Here is a 10239-nt window from a genome sequence, read left to right as displayed (position 1 = left end):
CATATTGAAAATGTGACCATATCATGCTTCTGTGGTTATGTTCCAATAATAAGTTGGCTGGAGACATTGGGGCTCATTTTCAAAGCATTTAAAGAAGCTATTAAAGTTCCATAGGTTACTATCAGGCTTATTTTCAAAAGTGATCGCCACCCATCTTCCGACAAATCGGGAGATGAGCGGCGATCTCCTGAATCTGGCCAAATCGGCATAATCGAAAGCCGATTTTGGGCGGCTTTAACTGCGTTCTGTCGCGGGGCCGGTGAAAGTTGAAAGGGGCGTGTCGGCATGGTAGCGTAGACGGGATGTGAGTGGGACGGGGGCGTGCGTTGAGATGGCCGGCTTCGCCCGATAATGTAAAAAAGAAAGCCGGCCTTCAGGAGAATTTGGTCCGTTTTATTTGGACCCCTTTTTTTTAGGTCCAAGTCCCAAAAAAGCAGTGGCATTCCTAGGGGGGCTGACAACCGGGGCGGATCGCCGATGCACCCCGCCCCCAGGTGCAGCGCCCCCCCCAGCGAAAGAACCCCCCCGGGTGCATGCCACTGGGGGGGGGTGCCGCGCGACTGTCCGCTTCGTTCGTTTCCATGCTCCCTCTGCCCCAGAACAGGAAGTAACCTGTTCTGGGGCAGAGGGCGCACAGAATGAACGTAGCGGACAGGCGTGCAGCACCCCCCCCCAGCGGCGTGCACCCAGGGTGGACCGTACCCACTGCCCCCCCTTGGTACGCCACTGCAAAAAAGTGCCCCAACTGACCAGATGACCACCGGAGGAAAGCGGGGATCACCTCCCCTTACTCCCCCAGTGGTCACCACCCCCTCCCACACACACACAAAAAAAAAAAGTCAGACATTTTTTGCCAGCCTCAAATGTCATGCCCAGCTCCCTGACAGCAATATGCAGGTTCCTGGAGCAGTTTGTAGTGGGTGCAGTGCACTTGAGGCAGGTGGACCCAGGCCCATCCCCCCCCCCCACCTGTTACACTTGTGCTGGTAAATGGGAGCCCCCCAAAGCCCACTGTACCCACATGTAGGTGCCCCCTTCACCCCTTAGGGCTATGGTAATAGTGTAGAGTTGTGGGCAGTGGGTTTTGGGGGGGATTTGGGGGGCTCAGCACACAAGGGAAGGGTGCTATGCACCTGGAAGCTAATTTTGGTTTTTTTTATTAATTTTTTAAAGTGCCCCCTAGGGTGCCCGGTTGGTGTCCTGGCATGTCAGGGGGGCCAGTGCACTAGAAATGCTGGCTCCTCCCACGCCCAAATGCCTTACATTTCGCCGGATTTGAGATGGCTGGCTGCAGTTTCCATTATGGCTGAAAATCTGAGTCGGCCATCTCATCTAACCTCGGCGAGCGATTTGGCTGGCGCCAAGCGTATTTCGAAAATACGCTTGGTTCCACCCCTTCGCAGAGCTGGCCCCAAAGATGGCCGCCCATCGATTTGGCCAGCGCCGTTTGATCATGCCCCTCTATGTAACTTTGTAAGTCTAAGTGCTTTGAAAATACGACTATCTTTTCATGGTATCCAGATAATTTATGTGTGGGTTTTATTTTGGGGTAGAAAGTGATCTTGTATTTTGCTCCCTACAATAGATAATCCCTTATTATTTTTATTTCTCCTGTGCTGTACTGCTTACAGAAAATATGATTTCTGTGTTTCCTTTTCTAATTTTGGTCCTTTATTCTGTAATTGGTGAGGATTGGTCTGTGTTCTGTGAGTGACCAAGATGAGAGATTTTGCTGGCAAGGGCATGTAATTTGTGCATGGAGCCATAGGAGTCTGACTTGTCTGGCTTTTCCAATAGGAATCATATTGTGGTTCTGTATATTCACTGCTGCCTTTTTAAAGATACAGTTACCGATATTTGTGTGTTCAGAATTGGTGCTGTTAAGGTTGCTACATGGGCTCTGAGAAGCTTTGTTTTAGGATTTAGTGTTACTTCACAAATTAATTTGGCAGACAATCTTTTATTTGTCTGCGCCTTCATAAGGAGAATAGGGTGGAAGGAACATTGTCGAGAACTCCAGGGACTTGAACTGGTTGATGCCAGGTTCAGAAAGGAGAGAAAGCAGTAGAACCAGAGAAAGGGACAAGATGACTTATTTTATTAATACAGCTTAATAAGGCATTTTTTATTTGTTATAAGGTAAAGTTGAGGGCTGTGTGTCACTGCAGTAATTATTTTCCAGGATACTGTGATGTGTGTTGAGAGGTTGACCAGACTCAAGTCTACTATAATAGTAAAGTTTAAGCTATGGGATAATGCAACTTCATTTAAAAATGTCAGTGTTTCCAAGGTTTCCATAAGTGTGCGTGTGGTTTATGTTGATGCAGGACAGACTGTTTACTTAGAAATCCATTATCAAGTGCTGTCAAGGTCTCTTAAAGCCTAATATCCTTAAAGCTTTAATATCCAAGAAGTATAACCTCAGCATATCAGCACACTCTTTTCTTTTTCTGAAATTTACTTTACTAATAATAATTTCTAAAGTGTTACTAGATGTACGCAGCACTGTACACTTGAACATGAAGAGACAGTTCATGCTCAAAAGAGCTTGCAATCTAATTAGGACAAACAGGACAAATAACTGACAAGGGAATTACTAAGGTGGGAATGATAAAACAGACAAGGGTACTGAACAAGTGAATAGGGGTTAGGTGTTAAAAAACCAGCATAAAAAAGGGGGGCTTTTAGCCTATATTTGAAGATGGCCAGAGATGGAGCTTGACAAACTGGCTCAGAAAGTCTACTCGAAGCATATAGTGCAGCGAGATAAAAGGAACGGAGTCTGGAGTTAGAGTGGAGGAGAAGGGTACAGATAAGAGAGATTTACCTAATGAACAGAGTTCCTGGGAAGGAGTGTAGGGAGAGTGGAGAGGTACTGAGGAGCTGCACAGTGAATGCACTTGTAAGTCAAAAAGCGGAGTTTGAACTATATGCGGAAATGGATAGGGAACCAATGAAGTGACTTGAGGAGAGGGCTAATATGAGCATAGCAACACTGGCAGAATAAAAGTCATGCAGCAGAATTTTGAACAGATTGAAAGGGAGAGAGATGTCTTAGTGGGAGACCTGTGAGAAGCAAGTTGCAATAGTCTAAGCAAGAGGTGATAAGCATGAGGATAAGAGTTTTGGTAGTATACTCAGAAAGGAAAGGATGAATTTTGATGATATTATAGAGAAAGAAATGATAGGCTTTAGCAGTCTGTTGAATATGTGCAGAGAAAGAGAGAGAGGAGTCAAAGATGACCCCAAGGTTACGAGAGGAAGAGCTGAGGTGCAGAAACTGGAGAGTATGCAGTTGGAGAAGAAGATAAGATCAAGATAGTGGCCATTCTGGTGAGTAGGGTAGTGGAGCACAGCTGAAGATTAAAAGAGGATGTGAAAGTGAGAAACTGAGAAGCACAAGAGTCAGAGGGATTATTAGCATGAATATTAAAATCCCCAAGAATGAGGGAAGGAGATGAAGGTTCAAGAAAGAAGGAAAGCCAGGAGTCAAAGTCAGTGAGAAGGAAGAAAGGGACTTATCAGGGGGTCAATAAATGACTGCTACTCAGAGAGGTAGAGGAGTGAATAGATGGATGGAGTGGACTTCGAAGGAAGAAAATCAGACTGAGATGGAAGAAGAGATTGAAATCTACAAGAGGGTGAGAGTAGTAGCCCGACACCACCTACACAGCCAACCTCCATGACACAGGGCTGCAGCTGAAGCAGAGTCTTCAGGGCAAAGCCAAGTCTCAGGGCAAGCAGATGGAGAGTGTGAGAGATAAAGAGGTCGTGTATGTAGGAAAGTTTGTTGCATACAGAGCGGGCATTCCACAGAGCACATGAGAAAGGCAAAGAAGAAGGGGAGGGGAGAGGAGAGGAACAGAAATTAGATTGGAGACATCACGGTGTGACCTACACGAATAGGATGAGAGTTGATGTGGAAGACCAGGATTGGGATTGATATCCCCAGCGGAGAGCAGGAGAAGCATCAAGAGAGTACGGAGAAGAGTAGGAGAAGCATGATGACAGTGACAAAGGTGAGGCGTACTCATAGAGAATGGAGATGTTGAATGAAAGAAAGGAAATGTTAAAGGTTGAGAGCTGAGAAGAGAGAAGACAAAAGGTATGGAGAGATGATGAAAGCAGAAGGTGGACAATGTGTTTCTGTGGTATACAGGTGTTTCAGACAGAGAAAGAGATTGGGAAGGGACTGTACCAAGAAGAGAAACTGTACTGGAGCCATAAGAAATAGCACAGAGAAAATATAAAGCGTATAGACAAAATGTTTTGCATGCCTTCAGTTGGGATTCAACCCAGAGAAGGCTGTGAGGATATGCAGATGGGCTGCAAGTCCTCCACAGCACGTGGAAGGCAGCTAGTGGCCTTCCCCCCAGTTTCTAGTTTAAAAGCTGCTCTATCTCCTTTTAAATGCTGATCTACCTATCTACTTATCATTTCTATAGCGCTACAGGGCATACGCAGCACTGTACACCATACACAGAAGACAGTCCCTGCTCAAAGAGCTTAAAATCTAGATAAGACAGGTAAACAGACAGAACAATTAAGGGGTAAGGGAATAAAGAGGTGAGGATAAAGGACAGGGTAAGTGATGCCAGCAGCCTGGTCCCACCCTGGTTAAGGTGGAGCCCATCCTTTCGGAATAGGCCCCCCCTTCCCCAGAATGTTGCCCAGTTCCTAACAAATCTAAACCCCAGTTCCTATATGCCTAGTGCCCCCCCTCCAAAAGAAAACCTCAGGTCTGGCTATGCCCCTGCCATATACTGAACTTTATATATTGCCAAAGATTAACAAAACTTTGATGCAACCTCCTGGACACCCTATAGTATCTGCCCAAGATTCCGTGCTTGAAAGGACACGTAAATATGTGGATGGCTCTTTTACACCCTTAGTCCTGGAGATTGCATCTTATCTTAAGGACATGACTCATTTTCTAAATAGACTTCAAGAACTTCAGTGTATTCCGGATGATGCATGACTGGTGATTCTTGATGTCCAATCCCTCTATGCTACGATTCCTCAGGATGAGGCAATTCAAGTGGTTCAGACTGTGCTGAATACATGCCCATGCCAAGTTCTGGTCCCTATGGAGTTTATTGTCTATTTGGTTACTCTGGCTTTGATGATTAATCATTTAATATTTAATGGTGACATTTTTTTTGCAACTATCTAGAATAGCGATGGAGGCTTCTTTTGCACCCTCCATTGCTAATATTTTCTTGGCTGCATTTGAACAATTGAGAATGTATATTTTGGAAAAATTCAAACTGGCACTCTGTTGGTGGTGCTATATAGATGATATATTCATGATATGGTGTGGTACTGTGGAATTATTGTGCGAGTTTGTTAAGAAACTCAACAAATGTCATCCTACTATTAAGTTCCAAGATGAATGCTGCAAGTCTGAAATCCATTTTTTGGATGCGAAGATTTACTTGAACCATGGGGTCTATAGTATTCAGTTTTTTTCCAAGCCTACAAATCAGAATATGTTATTGTCTTTCACTACTGTACAGCCCTTTTATATGAAAAATAAGTCTTCCTTTTTCCCAATTTCTCCAGTGTCGGAAGATTTGTGACTCTACTATAAGTTACAAGGAAGCTTCTCGGAAACTGGAGGAGAAACTGGTGAATTGAGGTTATCCTAAGAAAGTGATTAAGCAGGTATATAAAAGAGCTTTATTTAATAACTGCAATCTATTGCTTCAACAAAAGAATATATCCCCTTCGGAGCCAGTTATTTCCTGTATATTAATAATTTTGTCGCATGTCCATTTCCCGGCCCCACCCCCACCCCCCTCCTTTTTTTCCCTAGATGCGGTAATGGTCCAGCTCACGTCCACAACACATACCCACACTAATGCAGGCCACTTTTTGGTGCGCCTTTGTAAAAAGGCCCCAAAGTGAATAGATTTACTAATGTTTCAACTTATATGAAGATGTTACACTGGCTTCCGGTCACCGAACATGTTTTATTGAAAACCGTTTGTTTATTACATCAATCATTTATGGTTACATTTCACATTTATTGATTAGTCTGATTTCTAAATCCTTTTTTGGTCATTCTCCTAAACTGCTTCAACAACTTATTCTCTGTCCTGTGTTTTATAGTAAATGATGATGATGCTTCGTTAGAACATTTAATACTATTTTTGCAGTCGTTATAATACCACTTTGGAATTCCCTTCCATCAGTTATTAGAATTAAAGTGAATTATTTTAAATTTAGAAAAAAGTTGAAAAATGTAAAAGATATTTTCTTAATATGTCCAATTAGGTTATTCTTATTTATACATCACGTGGAACCCTTATTATAAGGGGAAATAGTGATTAATAAAAACAATATTGACATTTTTAGACATTTTCACAATACAGTACTGCTACTTGTAAACATACTAAATTCTGTGGTCCGACTTGTTAAGAATACTTTTTAGTTTGTAATAAAAAGTAGTTTTAAGAGATGTACTTCTTTACTTTTACTTGAGTATTTTTTTTATAAGACTTTCTACTTTTACTTCACTACTTTTGAAGCCAGTACTTTTACTTTTTACTTAAGTACTTTTAAAAAGTAACAAACCCAATGTAGTGCTGGAAGAAAACAGAATAGCTGTTCAAAAAGTGGCAAATCAAAGAAGCCTCCAGAGAAAGTATAGGAGAAGATAAAAACTGGAAGGGGTTGGGGGTGGAGACAGGAGGGTGAAGTTGATAAGGTGTCTGCACTTTGTCCAGTGCTGATCTTGGCTCTCACACTGAAGTGTTTTGCTTTTTTGCTCTTTTTAAACACTGCTCCCCCACTTGCAAAATAGCAAAGATCTCTCTCTGCTCTATCACGTCACTGATATTATTAATAGGACTGAATTTACCTGTCTCCATGTTTACCTCATTGATTGTATTTTATACTTACATTTTGACAGTTTATAAAATACTGTCAGTTGCACTCATTGCTTGAAGTACTTAAGCGTGCCCATTTACTCATGCCATTGACCTAGCTTACATGGGCGTGCCTACATTTTGACAAACCAAGTCAGGTTCTGGGCACCCAGTTTTTATTATAGACTAGGGCTCCCTGCACTGCATCAGGGCACATACATCTAGGTGACCTTTTATAGAATTGCCACCAATTTAAGCTGTTTGTATGCAGGCCTTATACTCTCCAGCCATACCATTCTTTCTGGCACAAGCCTGGTACTATAGTAGCCTACCCAGTTAGGGGGTGTTCCAGGATAAAAACGCCTACGAGGAATACAATTGGACAAAGGAGGAGAGGCCCCTTTCGTCTGTGACACTCACCCATATATTTTTGGGCCACTGTCCGAAAGGTCAATTGCAACCAGATGTGCAGACGTTGGGGAAAAACAAAAGGTCCTGAACCTTTTTTACAATTTCATAAGAACACAAGTAACGATTCATTAGTTTTATGATTTTTATTATTATTAAATGTTTCTATTAAATGACCACAGCCTGCGCATGATCTACCCTCTTATGCATTGTCACTGTCCCAAAGTCTGAAACAGAACAAACATATTGAGAACTACATGCTTTTGTAAAAGGAATCATGTTTTCTTTGAGTATAATACAGTTTATATAATTTATATAATCCCTGTCCTTCAATCTGTTGGCCACACAGTCTAGCTTTTCAATAGGATTAGGTGCTGATTTTAGACTTTTCATGAGGTCCATGATGGTGTTAATAGTTTAATTAAAACCCATCAGCATTTCTATTTTACTAGTAAAAAAGGCCCGTTTCTGACACATATGAAACGGGCGCTAGCAAGGTTTTCCTCATAATGTGTATGTTTTGGAGAGTGTATGCGAGAGTGACTGTGTGTGATAGAGAGAGTGAAAGTGCAAGTGTGTGTGTGTGTGTGTGTGTGAGAGAGAGTGAGTCTGGGTGTGAGTGTGTCTGTGTGAGAGTGTGTGTGTGTGAGAATGAGAGTGTGTGCAATTGCGTATGGGAGACACAGTGTGATAGAGAGAGAGAGAGTGTGTTTCACACAGATACAGTGTGTGCGAGAATGAGAGTGTGTGTGAGGCACAGATTGTCTGTGAGACTGAGTGTATGAGACCAAGCGAGTATGTAACTGACTGTGTGACACATAGAGAGTGAATGTGATACACTGTGAGACATAGAGTGTATGAGAGTGAGAGACAGAAACACATTGTCTGTGGGAGAGAGAGAGTGTGTGAGAGAGAGAGAGAGAGAGAGAGAGAGTGTGTGTGTGTGTGACAGAGATACCTCCCTCCCTCTCTCTCTATGGTGTCAGGCCCCCCTCTTTCTGTGGTGTCTGAGTTTGCTGCCACTGCACCTAAGCAATTGGTGTGCTGGAGGAGAGGAAGAGAGAGAGAGAGTGTGTGTGTGGGGGGGATGTGTTGGAGGGGTTCAGCTTGGAAGAAGAGGGGTGTGGGGGATTCAGGATGCGCTGCCAGATGAAAGTTAGAGAGTGAGTGTGTGTGTGTGTGTGTGGGGGGGGGTTCAGGAAGCAATGGCAGATGACAGAGTGAGGGAGTGTGTGTGTGTGTGGGGGGGGGGGGGCAGGGGGTACAGGAAGCGCTGCCAGATGAGAGAGAGAGTGAGTGTGTGTGTATGGGGTTTCATGAAGCGCTGCCAGTTGAGAGAGAGTGAGTGTGTGTGTGTGGGGGGGGGGGGTAGGGGGGGTTCAGGTAGCGCTGCCAGATGAGAGATAGAGTGAGTGCGTGTGTGTATGGGGTTTCTGGAAGCGCTGCCAGATGAGAGTGTGGGTGTGTGTGTTTTGGGGGTGTGGGGGGTGTGTTGGGGGGGTTCAGCTTGGAAAAAGAGGGGTGTGGGTGGTTCAGGAAGCGCTGCCAGATGAGTGAGTGTGTGTGGGGGGGGGGCGGTTTTTCAAGTTTTGCCAGATGATAGTGAGTGTTTGTGGAAGCACTGGCAGATGAGAGAGTGAGTGAGTGTGTGTGTAGGGGGGGGGGGGGTTCAGGAAGCAGGGCTAAATGAGAGTGAGTGAGTAAGTGTGTGTGTGTGTTGGGGGGGGTTCAGGTACGGCTGGCAGATTAGTGACTGTGTGGGGGGGGGGTGGCAGGGGTTTCAGGAAGCACTGGCAGATGAGACAGAGTGATTGGTGTGGGGTGGGGTGCGTGGAGGGGGGGGTTCAGGAAGCGTTGGCAGATGAGATTTTGTGAGAGTGTGTATGTTGGAGGGGTGTGGGGGGTGTGTTGGGTGGTTCAGTTTGGAAGAAGAGGGGTGTGTGGGGGGTCTGGAAGCGGTGCCAGATGAGTGTGGGGGTGGTTTATCAAGCTTTTGCAGATGACAGTGAGTTTGTGTGTGTGTGTGTGGGGGGTTCAGGTAGCGCTGCAAGATGAGAGAGTGTGTGTGTGTGTGTGTGTGGTGGTGGTGGTGGTGGTGGTGGGGTGGTTCAGGAAGTGTGGCTAAATGAGAGTGAGTGAGTGTGTGTGTGTGAAGGGGGGGGGGGGGGTTCAGGAACAGGTGCCAGATTAGTGAGTGACTGTGTGTGGTTGTGGCAGGGGTTTTAGGAAGCACTGCCAGATGAGAGTGAGTGTGTGTGTGTGGTGGTGGTGGTGGGGTGGTTCAGGAAGTGTGGCTAAATGAGAGTGAGTGTGTGTGTGTGTGTGTGTGTGTGGGGGGGGGGGAGGGGGGGGGGGGTTCAGCAACAGCTGCCAGATTAGTGAGTGACTGTGTGTGGGTGTGGCAGGGGTTTTAGGAAGCGCTGCCAGATGAGTGAGTGTGTGTGTGTGTGTGTATATGTATATGTATGTGTGTGTGTGTACGTGGTTTCTGGAAGCGCTGCCATATGAGACAGAGTGTATGTGTGTGTGGGGGGGGGGGGGTTCAGGATGCGCTGGCAGATGAGATTTTTAGAGAGAGAGTGTGAGTGTTGGAGGGTTGTGGGGGGTGTGTTGTGGTGTTCAACTTGGATGAAGAGGGGTGTGGGGGGGGGGGGGGGGGTCTGGTAGCGCTGCCAGATGAGTGAGTGAGTGAGTGTGTGGGGGCAGGGGTTTCTGGAAGCGGTGCTTTGAAGATGAGTGAAGGAAGCGCTGCTAGATTGCAGGGGTTTGTTTTTTTTGCCTTCACTGCCTCCTCGGCGCGATGTTCCCCCTCCCCCCCCCCCCCCCCGCCGCCGCCGCCGCCGCCGCCGCCATCCCACCCAGCACGATAGTCCCGCTGTCGCCGCCATCCCACCCACCGTTGCGTAGTGTTGCTGGCGGGGGATACGAAACCCCGCCAGCATAAGTCCTGTCTTCAGACTCC

The sequence above is a fragment of the Microcaecilia unicolor genome, chromosome 10 (assembly GCF_901765095.1).
Source record: "Microcaecilia unicolor chromosome 10, aMicUni1.1, whole genome shotgun sequence".
Classification (NCBI taxonomy): domain Eukaryota; kingdom Metazoa; phylum Chordata; class Amphibia; order Gymnophiona; family Siphonopidae; genus Microcaecilia; species Microcaecilia unicolor.
The sequence above is the reverse complement of the archived record's forward strand: the minus strand, read 5'-3'. Positions refer to the sequence as shown.